The sequence below is a fragment of the Mobula hypostoma genome, chromosome 4 (genome assembly GCF_963921235.1).
Source record: "Mobula hypostoma chromosome 4, sMobHyp1.1, whole genome shotgun sequence".
NCBI lineage: Eukaryota > Metazoa > Chordata > Chondrichthyes > Myliobatiformes > Myliobatidae > Mobula > Mobula hypostoma.
This window is the reverse complement of record NC_086100.1, coordinates 1,578,235-1,599,499: the sequence shown is the minus strand read 5'-3', so window position 1 is coordinate 1,599,499 and position 21,265 is coordinate 1,578,235. Positions and strand designations below refer to the sequence as shown.

The 21,265-nt window shown below is 43.8% G+C and overlaps 1 protein-coding gene and 1 long non-coding RNA gene across 3 annotated transcripts in view; one reads left to right on the top strand and one right to left on the bottom strand.

The window, feature by feature from the left end:
• The window catches only part of LOC134345086 (lipoma-preferred partner homolog), a 453,573-nt gene that overhangs the window by 420,616 nt on the left and 11,692 nt on the right, over window positions 1-21,265 (bottom strand). Inside the window, exon 1 of one of the 2 annotated variants that reach the window (XM_063045236.1) lies at window positions 9,804-10,904. The exons of the other annotated variant lie outside the window; for it this stretch is intronic. The gene's annotated coding sequence lies outside the window, so the exon portion shown is untranslated. Of the gene's footprint in view, window positions 1-9,803; window positions 10,905-21,265 lie in introns of those variants that run through there. 2 annotated transcript variants of the gene reach the window in all.
• Window positions 1-21,265, top strand: part of LOC134345088 (uncharacterized) — a 52,870-nt gene that overhangs the window by 24,605 nt on the left and 7,000 nt on the right. The window contains exon 2 of the long non-coding RNA XR_010017599.1: window positions 3,952-4,011. This is a non-coding gene — a long non-coding RNA (uncharacterized LOC134345088). The remainder of the gene's footprint in view (window positions 1-3,951; window positions 4,012-21,265) is intronic.

Below are 21,265 nucleotides of genomic sequence, written 5' to 3'. Positions count from 1 at the left end.
GCCATCAGGCTGGAAGTCACCTAGATGGAAAATGAAGTATTGCTCCTCCAACCTGAGAGTGGCCTCACTGTGGCAGAAGACCAGCCATGGACTGACATGTCAGAATGGGAATGGGGATGGGGATAAGAATTAAAATGGTTGGTGACCACATAATCTGACCTGGGAACATACATAGGAAAATCCTTAGAAGTGAGGAAGCATGTTGAGAGAGTATGGCTAGTAAAGTATATGGGATCGTGGGATTCACAATGAACTGCACTGTGTACAGAGAGAGGGAAACTGTTTCCAAACCGTACAGTGGACAGACAACAGCTATACCAGGGACATCAAGGTCCTGAAGTGAGTGCAGAAAGATCTACTGGATTGGTTCCAGGGATGAAGAATGACATCTCCAAGTTGAGACTGTTGAAGCTGGGAAGGATGGCCTTCAACCAATGAAGGTTCATGGTTGTGAACTCACTTTAGACTCTGTAGTTCGTGTTCCATGTACTATTTGTTCATTTGTGGATGACACCACAACTGCATGTGTAGTGGCCAGTGAGAAAGACTATCAGAGCTTGCAGTGGGATCTGGATCAGCTGGAACAATGAGCTGAAAAATGGCAGATGGAATTTAATGCAGACAAGTGTGAGGTGTTGAACTTCAGTAGGACCAACCAGAAAAGGTCTTACACAGTGAACAGTAGGGCACTGAAGAATGCGCTAGGACAAAGGGATCTGGGAATAAAGTCCATAATTCATTGGAAGAGGTGTCACAGGTGGATAGGTCCGTAAATAAAGCTTTCTTCATTAATCAATGTATTCAGTACAGAAGATGGGATGCTATGCTGAAATTTTATAAGATGTTGGTGAAGCCTAATTTGGAGTATTTTGTGCAGTTTTGGTCACCTACCTACAGGAAAGGTATACAGTAAATAAAATTGAAAAAGTACAGAGAAGATTTACAAGGATGTTGCCGGGACTGGAAGACCTGAGATATAAGGAAAGGTTGAATAGTTTAGGACTTTATTCCTTGGAACGTAGAAAATTGAGGGAATATTTGATAGAGATATACAAAATTATGAGGGGTATAAGGTTAAATGCAAGCAGGCATTTTCCACTGCGGTTGAGTGAGACTACACCTCGAGGTCATGGTTAAGGGTGAAAAGTGAAATGTTTAAGGAGAACATGAGGGGTAACTTCTTCACTGAGACAGTAATGAGAGTGTGAAATGATCTGCCAGCACAAGTAGTAGATGTAGAATTGATTTTCATATTTAAGAGAAGTTTGGATAGATGCATGGATGGGAGAGGAGAGGATGCAGATCAATGGGACAAGGCAGATTAGCAGTTCAACACAGACTGGATGGGTTGAACAGCCTGTTTCTGTTTTGTAGTGTTCTATGACTTTTTTATTGTTTGCAGAATTTGTTCTTTTTTCGCACATTGCATGCTTGTTGGCCTTTATTGTGTGGGGATTTATGTGGGTTCAATTGTGTTTCTTGGTTTTGTGGCTGACTGCAAGAAGATAAATCTCACGGTTATATATGCTTATACATCCTTTGATAATAAATATAGTTTAATCTTTGAAATTGGTTTGAGTTATAAGCTCAGCCAGCTCCATCATGGGTACTAGCCTTCCCAGCATCAAGGACATCTTCAAAAGGTGCCTCCACCTTAAGACGGCAGCATCTATCATTAAGGCTCCCATCACCCAGGATGCCCTCTTCTCACTGATACCACCAGGGAGGAGGTCCTTCAGACCTTTCAGCTTCCTGGGCATCTTCTCCCTAGTAACAGCAATGACACTCACTTCTGTGCCACGACACTATCACATTTCCGGCATTCTGTTAGTGTCGTTCCCAGTGAAGACTGACGAAGCTTATTAAATTCATCTGCTATTCCTTTGTCCCCCATTACTACCTTTCCAACGTAATTTTCCAGCCGTCTGATATCCACTCTCATCTCTCTTTTACTCTTTATATATCTGAAAATATTTCTGGTATCCTCTTTGTTATTATTGGCTAGCTTATCTTCGTATTTCATCTTTTCCCTCTTTATGGCATTTTTAGTTGCTTTCTTTTGCTTTTAAAGGCTTCCCAATTCTCAACTTTCTCTCTAATTTTTGCTTTATTATATACTCTCTCTTTTGCTTTCATGTTGTTTTTGACTTCCCTGTTCAGACATGTTTGCCTCATTCTCCCTTTAAAATACTTCATCTTTGGAATGTATCTTTCTTGCATCTTCCAAATTGCTCCCAAAAACTCCAGCCATTGCTGTTCTACCATCATCCCTGCTAGTGACCCCTTCCAATCAACTTTGGCCAGGTCCTCGCTCATGTCTCTGTAATTCCCTTTACTCCACTGCAATACGGATACAACCAATTTTGGCTTCTCTTTTTCAAACTGCAGGTTGAATTCTGTCATATTATGATCAGTGCTTCCAAAGGGTTCCTTTACCTTAAACTTCCTAATCATACCACCTAATCCAGAATTACCAATCCCCCAGTGGGTTCAACCACAAGCTCCTTCAAACAGCCATTTCATAGGCGTTCTATAACTTCTCTCCAGCACCAACCTAACTGCATATTGAAATCACCCATGCATATTGTACCATTGCTCTTTTGACATGCTATTTCTATCTCCCATTATAACTTATATCCCACATCCTGAATACTGTTCGGAGGCCTGTATATAACTATAATCAGGGTCTTCTTACCCTTATAATTTTTTAACTCTACCACAAGGATTCTACACCTTCCGATCCTATGTTGCCTCTTTCTAAGGATCTGATTTTAATTTTTTACCCAAGGGCCACCCCATCCCCTCTGCATACTGCCTGTCTTTTCGATACAAGGTGTAACCTTGGATATTAAGCTCCAAACTATGATCTTCTTTCAGCCACAACTCAGCAATGCCCCATGACATCATACCTGCTTATCTTTAACTGCACTACAAAATCATCTACCTTATTCCACGCACTTCATGCATTCAATTATAAAACCTTCAGTCTTGTATTCACCACTCTTTTCGATATTGTCCCCCATTATACTTCAGCTCATCTCACTGACTACAATTTTGCTCTATCATCTGCCTGTCCTTCCTCACAGTCTCACTACACACTGCCTCCGTTTGTAAACCAATTGCCCCATCCTCAGGTCTATCACTCTGGTTCCCATAACTCTGCCAAATTAGTTTAAACTGTTCCCAACAGCTCCAGCAAACCTTCCCGCAAGGATATTGACTCCCTCAGGTTCAGGTGAAACCCGTCCCTTTTGAAAAGGTCATGCCTTCCCCAGAAGATATCCCAATGATCCCAGAAATATGAAACACAGCCCCCTTGTGTTTCCTGGGAATACCGACAAGAAAATGAATCACAGGGTTGCATACAGTGACATATGCTGTATGTACTTGGATAATAAATTTACTTTCAACTTTAATTCTTGAAACCACTTGGTTTTTAGAAGTTCTTATATTCATCCTCTCTCTGCCCCTCTTGACTTTATAACACTTCTATTAGTGTGGGCACGTGGCCAAATGGTTAAGGCATTGGACTAGCGACCTGAAGGTCGTGAGTTCCAGCCCCAGCCAAGGCAATGTGTTGTGTCCTTGAGCAAGGCACTTAATCACACACTGCTCTGCGACAACACTGGTGCCAAGCTGTATGGGTCCTAATGCCCTTCCCTCGGACAACATTGGTGTCGTGGAGAGGGGAGACTTGCAGTATGGGCAGCTGCTGGTCTTCCATACAACCTTGCCCAGGCCTGTGCCCTGGAGAGTGAAGACTTTCCAGGCGCAGATCTATGGTCTTGCAAGACTAACAGATGCCTTTACCTTAAATCCCACCTCATTCTCAATGAACAAGTCCCAATCTGCTCAACTTCTGACCATAATTCAGTCCCTTGAGTACCAGCAACATCCTTCTACATCTCCTCTATACCCTTTCCTGCTTCATGGATGTCTTTCTAATAACAGGGTCATCAGAACTACACACTACATTCCAAATGCAGGCTCACCAAGGCCCTGATGATGAAGGTCAGTATGTCAAAGTGCTTCTTCACCACCCTATCTACCTGTGACACCACCTTCAGGGAATCAACTTCAAGCTCAGGTTTATTGTCATCTGACTGTACCAAACAAGACAAAGTTCCTCTGAACCAGAGGGCACCCACAAAACATATATTACACAGCACATAAATATTACCATAAATACATTAAAAAATTATTCAAAATGCATGTAGCACGCAGCACAGGTAAACAGTTAAACAGTAAACTGCTCATTGTCCTAATGACAAGACCTCGGTGGTGGCAGGGTATTCATTAGTCTCACAGTCTGAGGGAAGAAGCTGTTACCCACTCTGACAGTCCTAGTCCTGAGGTTCCTGTACCTTCTTCCTGATGGCAGTGGGTCAAAGAGATTGTGGGATGGGTGGTAGGGATCCCCAACAATGCTTCCAGCCCTTCATCTGTAACGCTCCCAGTAAGTGTCATAAATAGGGGGAAGGGAGAGCGTTTTTTACGATCTTCTGACAGTCTTGAGGTCCGATGCCTTGCAGCTTCCGCACCATACAATCCATGTACTTGTACTATGTCCCTCTATTTTACAACACTCCCCAGAGCTCAATCGGATAGATATAGTGGCATGCAAAAGTTTGGACACCCCGGTCAAAATTTCTGCTACTGTGAATAGTTAACTGAGTAGAAGATGAACTGATCTCCAAAAGTCATTAAGTTAAACTTGAAACATTCTTTTCAACATTTAAGCAAGATTAGTGTATTATTTTGTTTTGTATAATTTTAGAGTGGGAAAAAAAAGGAGCACCATGCAAAAATCTGGGCACCTCAAGAGATCTGAGCTCTCAGATAACTTTTACCAAGGTCTCAGACCTTAATTAACTTGTTAGGGCTATGGCTTGTTCACAGTAATCGTTAGGAAAGGCCAGGTGATGCAAATTTCAAAGCTTTATAAATACCCTGACTCCTCAAACCTTGTCCCAACAATCAGCAGCCATGGGCTCCTCTAAGCAGCTGCTTAGCACTCTGAAAATTAAAATAAATGATGCCCACAAAGCAGGAGAAAGCTATAAGAAGATAGCAAAGCGTTTTCAGGTAGCCGTTTCCTCAGTTCGTAATGTAATTAAGAAATGGCAGTTAACAGGAATGGTGGAGGTCAAGTTGAGGTCTGGAAGACCAAGAAAACTTTCCAAGAGAACTACTCGTAGGATTGCTAGGAAGGCAAATCAAAACCCATGTTTGACTGCAAAAGACCTTCAGGAAGATTTAGCAAACTCTGGAGTGGAGGTGCACTGTTCTACAGTGCAGCAACACCTGTACAAATATGACCTGCACGGAAGAGTCATCAGAAGAAAAGCTTTCCTGCGCCCTCACCACAAAATTCAGAGATTTGCAAAGGAACATCTAAACAAGCCTGATGCATTTTGGAAACAAGTCCTGTGGACTGATGAAGTTAAAATAGAACTTTTTGGCCGCAATGAGCAAAGGTATGTTTGGAGAAAAAAGGGTGCAGAATTTCATGAAAAGAACACCTCTCCCACTGTTAAGCACAGGGATGGATCGATCATGCTTTGGGCTTGTGTTGCAGCCAGTGGCATGGGGAACATTTAATGGTAGGGGGAAGAATGAATTCAATTAAATACCAGCAAATTCTGGAAGCAAACATCACACCATCTGTAAAAAAGCTGAAGATGAAAAGAGGATGGCTTCTACAACAGGATAATGAACCTAAACACACCTCAAAATCCACAATGGACTACCTCAAGAGGCGCAAGCTGAAGGGTTTGCCATGGCCCTCACAGTCCCCTAACATCATCGAAAATCTGTGGATAGACCTCAAAAGAGCAGTCCTTGCAAGACGGCCCAAGAATCTCACAGAACTAGAAGCCTTTTGCAAGGAAGAATGGGTGAAAATCCTCCAAACAAGAATTGAAAGACTCTTAGCTGGCTACAGAAAGCAATTACAAGCTGTGATACTTGCCAAAGGGGGTGTTACTAAGTACTGATCATGCAGGGTGCCCAAACTTTTGCTTCGGGCCCCTTTCCTTTTTTGTCACTTTGAAACTGTAAAAGATGGAAATAAAAAAGTAATCTTGCTTAAAATATGAAAGAAATGTGTCATCTTTAACTTTATGCCTTTTGGAAATCTGGTCATCTTTTACTCGCTTAGCTATTCACAGTAACAGAAATTTTGACCAGGGTGCCCAAACTTTTGCATACCGCTGTACATCCGAGGAGGATGAACAATTCTGGCAGTTTCCAGCCTTCCTTCACAAAATAACCAGTCAGGAGTCACTCCATTGTTACCCTGCCCCGCCCCCACCCATCATGAAGTTGAGGGCTTTGACCTGTAGCGCTGAACAGCCCGTTTCCATGCTATATAACCCCTTGGCTTATGAAGCTTATTTAAACTTATTTAATCTCCAGTTTATGAAGGAGTTCCTCCAGCATTTTGTGTGTGCTGCTCTGGATTTTCAGAATTGCAGAATCTCATCTTTATAATCTCCAACTTTTCCTGATTTTGATGAAAGACGATTAACTCTGCTTCACCCTCCACTGCCCCAAGGAATTCCAGCATCTGCAGTACTCTGCACCCACCCTTATCAGTTGATTCTGCTACCTTGAGCACCTACAACTGTGTACAGAATATTGAACAGTACAGCACAGTATAGGCCCTTCAGCCCTGCTGACTATTCAATCCACTTCCAAGATCAATCTAATCCATAAAACCATAAGACATAGAAGCAGGATTACACCATTCAGCCCATCGCGTCTGCTCTGCAATTCCACCATGGCTGATCCCGGATCCCACTCAACCCCATACACCTGCCTTCTCGCCATATCCTTTGATGTCCTGACCAATCAGGAAACTATCAATTTCTGCTTTAAATATACACATGGACTTAGCCTCCACTGCAGTCCGTGGCAAATCATTCCACAGATTCACTACTCTCTGGCTAAAAAAAAAATTCCTCCTTAACTCTGATCTAAAAGGTCACCCCTCAATTTTGAGGCTGCGCATTCGAGTTCTAGATACCCACAACAGAGGAAACATCCTCTCCATATCCACCATATCTAATCCTTTCAACATTTGGTAGGTTTCAATGAGATCCTCATGCGTTCTTCTAAATTAAAGTGAGTACAGGCCCAAAGCTGCCAAATGCTCCTCATATGTTAACCCCTTCATTCCCAGAATCATCCTCATGAACCTCCTCTGGACTCTCTCCAATGACAACACATTGTTTCTGAAATGGGGCCCAACTGTTGACAATACTCCAAGTGCGGCCTGACTAGTGCCTTATAAAGGCTCAGCATTATCTCCTTGCTTTTATATTCTATCCCCCTTGAAATAAATGGCAACATTGCATTTGCCTTCTTTACCACAGGCTCAACCAGTAAATTAACCTTCTGGGAATCTTGTATGATGACTCCTAAGTCCCTTTGAACCTCTGATGTTTGAATTTTAGATAATAGTCCAACTACTGTTCCTTTTACCAAAATGCATGATCATACATTTCCCAACACTGTATTCCATTTGACACTTTTTTTGCCCATTCTTCCAATTTGTCTAAGTCCTGCTATAAGCACATTGCTTCCTCAGCACTACCTACCCCTCCACCTATCTTCATATCATCTGCAAACTTTGCCACAAAGCCATCAATTCCATTATCTAAATCATTGATAAACAATGTGAAAGGTAGCGGTCCCAATACTGACCCCTGAGGAACACCACTAGTCACTGGCAGTCAACCAGAAAAGGCCCCTTTTATTCCCACTCACTATCCCCTGCCTGTCAGCCATTCCTCTATCCATGCCAGTAACTTTCATGTAACACCATAGGATTTTATCTTATTAAGGAGCCTCAAGCGAGGCGCCTGCCTTCTGAAAATCTAAGTGACATCCAATGCCTCTCCTTTGTCTGCCCTGCTTCCTTACTTCCTCTATCCATGCCAGTATCTTTCCTTTAACACCACAGCATTTTATCTTGTTAAGCAGCCTCACATGTGGCACATTATCAGATGCATTCTAAAAATTTAAGAAAATGCCGCAAAGAACTTTAACAGATTTGTCAGACAAAATTTCCCTTTACAGAATGATGGTTTTGACTTATTTTATCATTAGTCTCCAAGTACCTGAAAATCTTATCCTTAATAATAGACATAAACACTTTCCCAACCACGGAGGTTAGGCTAACTGCCCCATAATTTCCTTTCTTTTGCCTTCCTCCTTTCTTAAGAGTGGAGTAACATTTGCTATTTTCCATTCCTCCAGAACCATGCCAAAATCAAGTGATTCTTGAAAGATCATGACCAATGCATCTGTTATCCCTTCAGCAACCTCTCTCAGGGCTCTAGGATGTAGACCATCTGGCCCAGCGGACTTATCCACCTTAAGACCCTTGAGTTTACCTGGCACTTTTTCCTTCTCTCGCACACAGTGCTCCATTTTTCATTCATCCACGTGCCTATCTAAGAGACTCTTAAATGTCCCTGATGTACCTGCTCCTACCAGCAGCCCTGGCCATGCCCCCATTACTCTCTGTGTAAGCAACCTACCTCAGACCTGTAGTTTCCTCCAAATACTTTTTTCAATTGCTATTGTATTCCTTCTAACAATATAATTATTTCTTCTTCGGCTGTCACAATGGCAAAATACTCCATCACCCAGGACATGTCCTCTTCTCATTGCTACCACCAAGGAGGAGGTACAGGAGCCTGAAGACACACACTCAATGTTTCAGGAACCCCTTCTTCCCTTCTGCCATCAGATTTCTGAAAGGACAATGAACCCATGTGCACTTCCTCAGTATGTATTTGTGCTCTCTTTTGCACTACTTACTTAATTTAATAGTTAATATGTATTTCTTATTATAATTTAGTTTTTTATTCTGCATTGCGATGTACTGCTGCTGCAAAACAATTACATTTCACGACATATACCAGTGATATTAAGCCTGATTCTGATTGCAACTGAATACAGAGGCAAATACAAATTTACGATCTTAGCTTCACATTTTATCTCTGTTACCACATCTTCTTCCCCTAATTGGTTTAACCCATTGACTAGTCGTTTTGTACTTATGTATTTATTCAGTCTAACAAAAGTCTATGCATGACTGGCACAGTTACGATAACGGTTAGTGTGGGGGCACAGACACAATGACCAAGTGCTGAGCATAAGACGATAAGACATAAGAGCAGAATCGGGCCATTTGGCCCATCGAGTCTATTTCATCAGGGCCGATGTATAATCCCTCTCAAACCTATTCTCCTGACTTCTCCCTGTCACCTTTGATGCCCTGATTCATCAAGAACCTATCAACCTCTGCTTTAAATATATTCAGTGACTTGGCCGACCTCCACAGATTCATTACCCTCCGGCTAAAGAAGTTCTACCTCATCTCTATTCTAATGGACGTTATTCTCTTCTGAGGCTGTGCCTTCTGGTCCAAGACTCCCCCACTATAGGAAACAGCCTCTCCACAAGCACTCTACTTCAGCCTTTCAATTTTTGATAGGTTTCTATTAGACAGACTTTACTGAAACAACATAAGGCATTAAGCACTTCTTGTGCATCCAAAACATCGTGGTGACAAAGGAGTTAACAGACAGACTGTTAAAGAACACAGAATACTGTCATAATCTCAAGGGCACCACCCAGTTCAATAAGCAGACCAGCCATTTCTGGCCCAGTGCTTGTTCAACCGCACTTTCAGTTCCTGTATGAACCTGCCTTCCCTGCCCTCTTTAAGAATTATACTTTTCAGGTTTTCTCTTCTACTGAAGTCAAATCGAAAGAGTTGTTGAACTTACAGTGAGACGGGGCCGAGAGGCAGCGAGCAGAAATGTGTCCTCCAAACCTCAAAGCCCCAGGGTTGCACACTCTACAGCTTCTGGCAGGAGTCTACTGCAAACCCCACCAAATCTTCCCTCCTACATCCCTCCCCTTCGCTCCGATCCCAGCAACAATTCCAAATATGGAAAATTACAACAAAAATTACAGGCACAATTTCTGGAAACAGAAAGTAATTGTGCCACAGTGCCGCTCCCGTAAACTATGCAGTTCAAGCTAACAGCAACCTTAGTAATCAAAGTGAATGCAGCTAAAGGAATGATTTGTGACTGCTCTCGTAACACAACAGCAATCCCCCACATTGACTGAGCCAGCGTCAGTGACCATTACAACTACAGATTCCTACACATCCCACAGTCACACTTACACACTAACACCCCCGTCCCACAGATTCACATTTACACACTAACACACCCGTCCCACAGTAAAATTTACACATTAATTCACCTGTCCCACAGTCACATTTACACACTAACACCATGTCCCACAAAAGTCACATTTACACACTAACACAACCATCCCACAATAATATTTACACATTAATGCACCCATCCTGCAGTCACATTTACACACTAATGTACACACCTCACAGTAACATTTACACACTAAAGCATACACCCCACAGACTCACATTTACACACCAACACACCTGTGCCACAGTCACATTTACACACCAACACACCCATCCCATAGACTCATATTCGCACTCTAACACATCCGCCCCACGGAATAATATTTACACGCTAACACACCCATCCCAGAGTCACATTTACACACTATCACACCATCCCACAGTCACATTTACACACCAACACATGCCCCAGAGTAATATTTGCACACTAACACACCATCTCACAGAGCAATTTTTACACATTTACACACACATCCCAGAGTTACATTTACACACCAACACACTTGTCCCAGTCACATTTACACAACAACACACTTGTCCTGGTCACATTTACACACCAGCACACCTGTCCCAGTCACATGTACACACCAACACACCTGTCCCGGTCACATTTACACACCAACACACCTGTCTCTGCACAGTAATATGTACACACTAACAGATCATCCTATAGAGTAATATTTACACACTAATACACAAGTCCCAGAGTCACATTTACACACCAACACACCTGCCTCACAGTCACACTTACACACCAATGCACATGTCCGACAGCCACATTTACACACTAATACACCTACCTCACTGAGTAATACTTACACACAAAAGCACATATTCCACAGAGTGATATTTACAAACACAGGCATCCCACAAAGTAATATTTACACACTAATGCACGCTGTGCCACACTGTATATTTTCGAACTTATCCGCACTATCACTGGCATTCCCCAAATGCGCAAAGTAACACAAGTCCCCAACCATTACACCCAATGTACATCTTGACATGGGTGATGTGGGCACTTACTGATGGATGCCGACCTTTCTGGGGCATGGCCTTTTGAAGGTGTCCTGGACGCTGGGGAGACTGGGGCCCATGAGGGAGCTGGCTGAGTTTACAACTTTTGCAGACTTTCACAGCATGCCCCGCCCGCGTAAAGCAATGAACTGCAACTCCTATATTATTACAAATTCCTCTTCTTACTATCATACACTAAAATATGCTTCAAAGCATTACCCCTTCCCCATGGAGTCATAGAGATCTACAATACGGAGACCAGCCCATCAGCCCATCTAGTCTATTCTGAAACCACCTATTTTTAATCGACCTGCACTGTAACATAGCCCCCATATCTCTACTATTCATGTACCTATCCAAACTCCCTCTTAATTGTTGAAATCGAGCTCACATGCTCCACTCGTGTTGGCTGCTCATTCCACACTCTGAGTGAAGAAGTTTCCCCTCATGTTCCCCTTAAACTTCTCACCTTTCACCCTTAACCCATGACCTCTGGTTGTAGTCCCACCCAACCTCAGTGGAAAAAGCCTGCCTGCATTCACTCTATCTATACCCCTCGTAGTACACCCCTACATAACAGTAGGAAGAAGCCACTTAGCCCGCCATTCAGTATGATCACAGCACCTCTGCCTTAAGACTTCCTCTTTTACAAACTTCCTAAAACGCAACTCACCATTAGGTCTGTCCAAAGCAACGCTCACAAAATGCTGATCTGGCAGCATCTGTGGAAATGAATAAACAGTTGATGTTTTGAGCCGAGACCCTTCTTTAGGACTGAGAAGGGTGGAGGAAGATGCCATAACCCTGGTGAATATGTGATGTTGCACCTCAGGAGGGCAAGTGCAAGGAGACGTAACAGTGTTGGGATCCAAGTTCACAGCTCCTTGAAAGTGGCTACACAGGTCTATAACGTGGTTAAGAAGGCTTATGGGATGTTTACTTTTACTAGTCAAGGCATTGAGTTCAAAAGTCAGAAGGTTATGCTGCAGCTTTATAAAACTTTAGTTTGGCCACATCTGGGGTATTGTGTACAGTTCTGGTCGCTCCACTCTAGGAAGGATGTAGAAGCTTTGGAGAGAGTGCAGAAGAGGTTTACCAGGATGCTGCCTGGTTTAGAGGGCATGTGCTATCACAAGAGGCTGGATAAACTTGGGTTGTTTTCTCTGAAGTGTTGGAAGCTGGGGGGAGATCTGATGGAGGTTTGTAAGACTATGAGAAGCATCGATGAGAGAATATCTGTTCCCAGTGTTAAAATGTCTAACACCAGAAGGTGAGAGAGGGGATGTTCAAGGGGGACGTGAGAGGTAAGGTTTGTTCTCAGTGAGTCATGGATGCCTAGAATGTGCTGCCTGGTATGGTAGTAGAGGCAAATACATTAGAGGCTTTTAAGAGTCGTTTGGATAGGCATATGGATGTAGGGAAGGTGACGAGAAATGGACATGGTGTAGGTAGGAGGGATCAGAGTTTGGACGCTTTTTAGATGATTCACCACAACCTTGTGGGCTGAATTGCCTGATTTTACACTGTACTCTTCTATGTTCTAGAACAGATGAGGGGAGGGGAAAGAGGCCTGCTGCCAGGTGATAGGTGATGCCAGATGGGTGGGGAAGGTCAAGGGCTAGAAACGAAGGAATCTGATAGGAAAGGAGAGTGATCCATAGGAGGGAGGGATGGAGGAAGGGGCCCAGCAGGAAGTATAGGCAGGTGAGTAAGAGGGAAAAGGTCAGAGTGGGGAATAGATGAAAGGGGAAGATTTGTTTCTCGAAAGAGAAGTTGATATTCATGCCATCAGGTTGGTGGATGCCAAGCAGAATATAAGGTGCTGCTCCTCGACCCTGAAGATGGCCTCATCTTGGCACAATAACAGGCCACGGGCCAACACGTCAGAATGGGAATTATCATTTTTGGCCACTGGGAAGTCTCACTTGTGGCAGATGGTGTGGATGTGTCTGTCCACCCCAGTTTCACAAAGAAACCATCCCACTTGATTATTAAGGTACATATGTGCCACCATATTCCTTTTCTTACGAAAATCAATTTCCCCTGGGATCAATAAGTTATGACTATGACTATGACTATTATGAGAAATCACAGGAAAATAATAAGCAACACCCACAAAATGCTGGGGGATCTCAGCAGGCCAGGTAGCATCTATGGAAAAGGGCAAAGAGTCAACATTTCAGTCCGAGACCCTTCTTCAGGATTGGAGAAAAGAGATGGGAAGCTAGAGTAAAAAGGTGCATTGAGAGGAGGAAGACGTACAAGGTAGTAAGTGATAGCTGAAAACCAGGAGGAGGGGGGGAATGCCCGTTGGAGATGGCGTAAGTTACAGAGAATTATCTGCTGTAACTGTAGGCTAGTGGGTGGTAGGTGAGGTCAAGAGGAACCCTATCCCTGGTAGGGTGGTGGGAGGATGGGGTGAGGGCAGATGTGTGCAACATGGAAGAGATGCTAGCGAGGGCAGTGTTGATGGTGGAGAAAGGGAAGCCCTTTTCTTTGAAGGAGGAGGACATCTTCGTCCTGGAATGAAAAGCCTCATCCTGAGAACAGATGCGGCACAGGCAGAGGAACTGACAGAAGGGTATGGAATTTTTACAAGTAACAGGGTGGGGAGAGGTATAATTCAGGTGGCTGTGAGAGTCCATATGTTTATAAGACCATGAGACATAGGAGCAGAATTAGGCCATCTGGCCCATCGAGTCTGCTCCGCCATTCAATCATGGCTGATCCTTTTTTCTCATCTCCTCTTCAACCCATGTCCAATCAAGAAACCAATCATGGCTGATCGCCTCTTCAGCCCCACTCCCTGGCCTCCTCCCCGTAACCTTTGATGCTATGTCCCATCAAGAACTATCCAGCTCTGCCTTAAATACACCCAGTGACCTGACCTCCACAGCTGCCTGAGGTAATAAGTTCCACAAATTCACCACTCTCTGGCTAAAGAAATTTCTCTGCATCTGTTTTAAATGTAAGCCCCTCTATCCTGAGTCTGTGCCCTCTTGTCCTAGACTCCCCCACCATGGGAAACACCCTTTCCAAATCTACTCTGTCTCGGCCTTTCAGCATTTGAAAGGTTTCAATAAGATGCCCCCCATCCTTCTAAATTCCAGCGAGTACAGACCCAGAGCCATCAAACGTTCCTCGTATGATTACCCTTTCACTCCTGGAATCATCCTTGTGAACCTCCTCTGAACCCTCTCCAATGCCAGCACATCTTTTCTAAGATGAGGGGCACAACACTGTTCACAATACTCAAGGTGAGGCCCCACCGGTGCCTTATAAAGCCTCAGCATCACATCCTTGCTCTCGTATTCTAGACCTCTTGAAATAAATGCTAACATGGCATTTGCCTTCCTCACCACCAACTCAACCTGCAAGTTAACCTTCAGGGTATTCTGCACAAGGATTCCCAAGTCCATCTGCATCTCAGATTCCTGGATCTTCTCCCCGTTTAGAAAACAGCCCGCACATTAATTTCTACAACCAAAGTGTGTGACCATGCATTTTCCAACATTGTATTTCATTTGCCACTTCCTTGCCCATTTTCCTCATCTGTCCTTCTCCTAATAAGTCCTTCTGCATCCTACCTGTTTCCTCAACACTACCTGCCCCTCCACCAATCTTTGTATCATCTGCAAAATTGGCAACAAACTGTCTATTCCATCATCTAAATCATTGAAATACAGCATATAAAGAAATGGTCCCAACACTGACCCCTGCGGAACACCACTCGTCACTGGCAGCCAACCAGAAAAGGATCCTTTTATTCCCACAAAAGTTATCAGCAGATAAGCTAGTAGCAGTGGTAGTAGTAGTAGTAGCAGCAGCAGCAGTAGTAGTAGTAGTAGTAGTAGTAGTAGTAGTAGTAGTAGTCATACTTTATTGATCCCGGGGGAAATTGGTTAATGTCTCCAGAAGCTGTCTCCAGAAATGGAGACAGAGAGATGAAGAAAGAGGATGGAGGTGTCGGAAATGGACCAGGTAAATTTGAGGGCAGGATGGAAGGTGGAGGCAAAGTTGATGGAGTCAACAAACTCTGCATGGGTGCAGGAAGCAGCACCAATGCAGTCGTCAATGTAGCATAGGAAAAGTTGGGGAGTTAATACCAGTGTAGGCTTGGATCAAAGACTGTTTCACGTAGCCAGCAAACAGGCAGGCACAGCTGTGACCAATGCAAGTGTACGTGGCTACACCTTCTGTTTGAAGGAAGTGGGAGGAGCCAAAGGAGAAATTATTGAGATCAAGGACCAGTTCTGCCAGATGGAGAGTGGTGGTGAAGGGGAACTGGTTGGGTCTGGTGTCCAGAGAGAAAGAGAGCTTTGAAGCCATCCTGATGGGGGGGGGGGGCGCGGGGTGTGGAGGTGCATAGGGACTGGACATCCATAGTGAAACTGAGATGATCAGGGCCATGGAATTGTAAATCATTGAACAGATCAAGAGCATGTGAAGTGTCACAGATGTAGGTAGGAACAGACTAAACCAGGGGCATAAAACTCAGTTAAGGTGTACAGATATAGAAGCATAGAAAAACTACAGCACAATACAAGCCCTTCAGCCCACAATGCTCTACCAAACATGTACTTACTTTAGAAATTACCTAGGGTTACCCATAGTCCTCTATTTTTCTCAGCTCCATGTACCTATCCAAAAGACTCTTAAAAGACCCTATTGTATCGCCTCCACCACCGCCACCGGCAGCCCGTTCCACGTACTGTACTCACCACTCTCTAACTTACCCCTGTACATCTCCTCTGTACCTACCTCCAAGCGCCTTAAAACTGTGCCCTCTTGCGATAGCCATTTCAGCCCTGGGAAAAAGCCTCTGACTATCCACACAATCAATGCCCCTCATCATCTTATACATCTCTATCAGGTCACCTCTCATCCTCTGTTGCTCCAAGGAGAAAAGGCTGAGTTCACTCAACCTATTCTCATAAGGCATACCCCCCAATCCAGGCAACATCCTTGTAAATCTCCTCTGCACGCTTTCTATAGTTTCCACATCCTTCCTGTAGTGAGGTGACCAGAACTGAGCACAGTACTCCAAGTGGGGTCTGACCAGGGTCCTATATAGCTGTAACATTACCTCTGAGCTCTTAGACTCAATCTCACAGTTGATGAAGGCCAATGCACTGTATGCCTTCTTAACCACGCAGTCAACCTGCGCAGCAGCTTTGAGTGTCCTATGGACTTGGACCCCAAGATCCCTCTGATCCTCCACACTGCCAAGAGTTTTACCATTAATACTATATTCTGAAATCATATTTCACCTACCAAAATGAACCTCCTCACACTTATCTGGGTTAAATTCCATCTGCCACTTCTCAGCCCAGTTTTGCATCCTATCTAAGTCCTGCTGTAACCTCTGACAGCCTTCCACGTTATCCACAACACATCCAACCTTTGTGTCATCATCAAATTTACTAACCCATCCCTCCACTTCCTCATCCAGGTCAGTTATAAAACTCACGAAGAGAACACATCCCAGAACAGATTCCTAAGGCACACCACTGGTCACCAACCTCTGTGCAGATTATGACCCATCTACAACCACTCTTTGCCTTTTGTGAGCAAGCCAATAAGTTCAGTGGGGCAGGAACAAGCAGAAACAATGGGTCTACCTGGACAGGGATGAAAAAGTAGTAATATGATTTTCTCCAGCATCTTGTGTGTGCTATCCTGGGATTTCCAGCATTGCAGAATTTCATCGCAATACGTAATAAAAATAAAACTACAAATTACTATATGCAGAAATTAAATTTTTAAAGCAGTGCAAAAACAGGGCAAAAATAAAGAGGAAGGCCACACAGAAAATGCTGGGAACACATCGCTTCTACCGAGGAAATTGTTGATGGTTTGCTGGAAGCTCCTACATTATTAGCAGCTTCTCGGAACAGTTCAAAGTACATACATGTCACCATATACAGCACTAAAGATTCATTTTCTTGCGGGTATTCACAGTTCAGTGATGGAGTGAGCAAAGTTATTCCCTCTGGCTCAGGAGCCTGATGGTTGCAGAGTAATAACTGTTCCTGAACCTGGTGGTGTGGGCCCTGAGACTCCTGTACCTCCTTCCCGAAGGCAGCAGTGAGAAGAAAGCATGGTCTCGTTGGTGGGGATCCTTAATGATGGATGCTGCTTTCCAGTGCAGCACTTAACGTAGATGCAACCAGTCAATAAACTCTCCACCGTGCATCTATAAAGGTTTGTCATGGATATCGCATGTTGAGGGTGTATGAGGTGTCCAGGGAGGGGTAGCATATCTGGTGAAGGGGCTTGTTGTGTCCGTTCCAGGACAACTCACTCACCTTTCATTTCCACTGGACACACTCTCAGCTCTCACCTGTGGCTCCACGTAGCTGTTTGTGACAGCGGCTACAGCCCGGTACACCGCAGGCTAGCCCAGATGAGGGTAGCCGGCAGCCTCACAGCCAGCTGAGAGAGGGACAAGCCTGCCCTTGCATGCAAAGTCAGTTCTGGTGGATTCGGCAAATAAGGTCAACAGTGAGATTCTGCAGCCAGGAAGCCGATTCTGCAATGCTTCATGCAGAGTAAAGGGCATGACAAGGCACAGTAAAGCCATGGTCATCTGCGTCTAGTTTGTGACAACTGCTTGTACCACTGAAATCAATGTCTCAGGTCAAGAGAGTGGAACTGCCTCAGCACAACAGCTTTTCCACTGTTAAAAACTCTCCCATACAGGCCTTTTGGAAAGATATGGACATTGTATCGGCAGGGAAGGATTAGTTTAGTTCACCATTTGATTACTAATTTAATTGGTTCCGCACAACATGTGCTGCACTGTTCTATGTTCTAGAAAGAATTGTACAGACAGAGGAACTGTTGTAACTTATACTGACTACCAGAAAGGGCAGTGGAATTCGATTCTCGAGGAACTTCCGAACGGCACTTGAGTGTATATTGGGGAAAAGTGATTTTCAGAGTCCTGGTAGGTGACTTCATAGAGATGTACAAGATGATTAAGATGCATAGATAGAGTAATTAGCCAGAGATTTTCTTAGGGTGAAAATGACTAATCATTCTGAAAAATAAGGACCCCATCACCCTCTTCTCATTACTACCATCACAAATTCAACATTTCAGTAACAACTTCTTCACCACTGCCATCAGATTTCAGAACCAATGAACCCTAACTCACTATCTTTTTGCACGACTTACTTACTTGATTTAATTTTTTATGTATTACTTATTGTAATTTATAGTTTTTATTATGATGTATTGGATGTACTCTTGCCACAAAACAACAATTTTCATGACGTATGCCAGTGATATTAAACCGGATTTTGATTCTGATGCTGAATACAGGGGGCATAATTCTGAGGAGATTGAAGGGAAGTATAGGAGGATGTCATTGGTAAGTTTTTTTCACACAGAGAGCGGTGGGTGTGTGGAACCCATTTCCAGGGATGGTGGCAGAGGCAGATACATCAGGGCCATTTAAAAGACTCTTCGATAGGCATATGGATGATAGAAAATGAAGGGCTAAGTGGGAGGGAATGGTCATATTGATCTTAGAGTAGGTTAAAACACTGGCACAACATTGTGGGCCGAAGGGCTTATACTGTGCTGTAATGGTGACCAGGGTTAAATTCCCGCCACTATCTCTCACCAGTTTGTATGTTTTCCCTGAGACCGGATAGGATTCCTCTGGGTGCTCTGGTTTCTTCCCATAGTCCAAAAGCATACCGGTTAATTGGTCACTTGACTGTATGTTTGCAATGTGGGCTCTGTGGGCCAAAATGGCTGTTACTGCGCAGTCTAAGTAAAATAAAATCTCACAGACCAGGAAGCAGACCCAAGAGACTGAAACAGCCCCCACCATGATGTTTCTGTTGTGAGTGAAGAGCTGTCCTTAGACGTGCTTGAAGTGGACTGCTCAGCTGAGCTGGACCATGCACAGTGGAAAAAGATGCCTTGTGCAATGGAGTATGTACAGCACCAGTCACATTCACTCACTTCACTGCTTTGTACTCAGTCAGGGATGACTGTGCTGAAACTTTGAACTTGGCTATTACTAGCTTCAGCCACACCCCAAATACTTTGAAACACCTCACATGCAATGAGGGACTTTGAACTTCTCATGAACACATACTCAACTGAACATAACAAGCAGCTGCCTACAAAAAGGAACCATCTGACATCTTTCCTGATAAGGGAAGGGAGCATACTTCAGTCTCGCAAACTTCCACAGATGTACTGTGGAGTGCAGTCTAACTGATTGCATCACCATCTGATATGAAGAGGCCACTGCACAGGATCAGAAAAAGCTGCAGAAGGTTGTAAACTCAGTCAGCTCCATCATGGGCACCAGCCTCCCCAGCACTGAGGACATCTCTATTTTTTTTCTTTTTTTTTTGCTTTATTTTTCCACTACTAACTTATTTATATACAGTACTGTGCAAAACTCTGAGGGTACCCTAGATTTTTTTATATGGTTTCAACTGGTATGGCCGCCACAGAGCTCTGATCTCATAGACATCAAGGCTGTCTGGGAAGAAAGCGAGACAGCCAACCTCTCTAAGATGCTTGGACAACCTACCAGCTGATTTTCTTATAAAATCGCACCACAGTGTACCTAAGAGAATTAATGCGGTTTTAAATCAAAGGGTAATCACAACAAATCTTGATTATTAATTTGATTTAGGTTTTTTTGCTGTTTACTGCTCTTTATAGTACAAACTTTGTAATTTTTTGATATTTAGAAACTTCATTTCATTATTTTTGAAAGCATCCTAACTTTACAGAAGCAACACACACAAGATGCTGGTGAACACAGCAGGCCAGGCAGCACCCATAGGAAGAAGCACAGTCGACGTTTCAGGCCAAGACCCTTCGTCAGGACTAACTGAAAGAAGAGCTAGTAAGAGATTTGAAAGTGGGAGGGGGAGGGGGAGATCCAAAATGATAGGAGAAGACAGGAGGGGGAGGGATGAAGCTAAAAGCTGGAAAGTTGATTGGCAAAAGGGATACAAGGCTGGAGAAGGGAGAGGATCATGGGACGGGAGGCCTAGGGAGAAAGAAAGGGGGAGGGGAACACCAGAGGAAGATGGAGAGCAGTCAAGGAGTTATTGTGAGAGGGACAGAGGGAGAAGAAAGAGAGAGAGAGAGAGAAAAGGGGGAATTAATTAATAAGGAATGGGGTAAGAATGGGAGGAGGGGCATTAACGGAAGTTAGAGAAGTCAATGTTCATGCCATCAGGTTGGAGGCGACCCAGGCGGAATATAAGGTGTTGTTCCTCCAACCTGAGTGTGGCTTCATCTTGACAGTAGAGGAGGCCGTGGATAGACATATCAGAACAGGAATGGGACGTGGAATTAAAACGTGTGGCCACTGGGAGATCCTGCTTTACAGAACTTTTTTTTAAGGTGTGGTGAAGACTTGCACAGTACATACTGCATTTATATATTTATTACTGTAATTTAGCTTTTGTATATGATATACTGCTGCCACAAAAAAAATTTCACGACACCTTTTAATAGCACTCACTTCTCTTCCCTCACACCCTTCAACACTTGGCACACTGCTAGTCTCTTCCACAGTGAAGACTGATGAAAAATACTCATTTAGTTCATCTGCTCCCCCCCCCCCATTATTGTTCCTCTGGCCTCATTTTCTAGCGGTCCTAGAACATAACATAAGAAATAGGAACAGGAGTAGGCCATCTGGCCCATCGAGCCGACTCCACCATTCATTAAGATCATGGCTGATCTGGCCAAGGACTCACCTCACCTATCTGCTGTTTCCCCATAACCCTATATCCACTCTCATCTCTCTTTTCTTTTTTACATACTTGAAAAAGCTTTTACTATCCACTTTGATGCTGTTTGCTCGCTTGCTTTCATATTTCATCTTTTCCCTCCTAATGCTTCTTTTAGTTGCTCTCTGTAGGTTTTAAAAGCTTCCTAATCCTCTGTCTTCCCACTAATTTTTGCTTTGTTGTATGCCCTGTCTTTTGCTTTGACTTCCCTTGT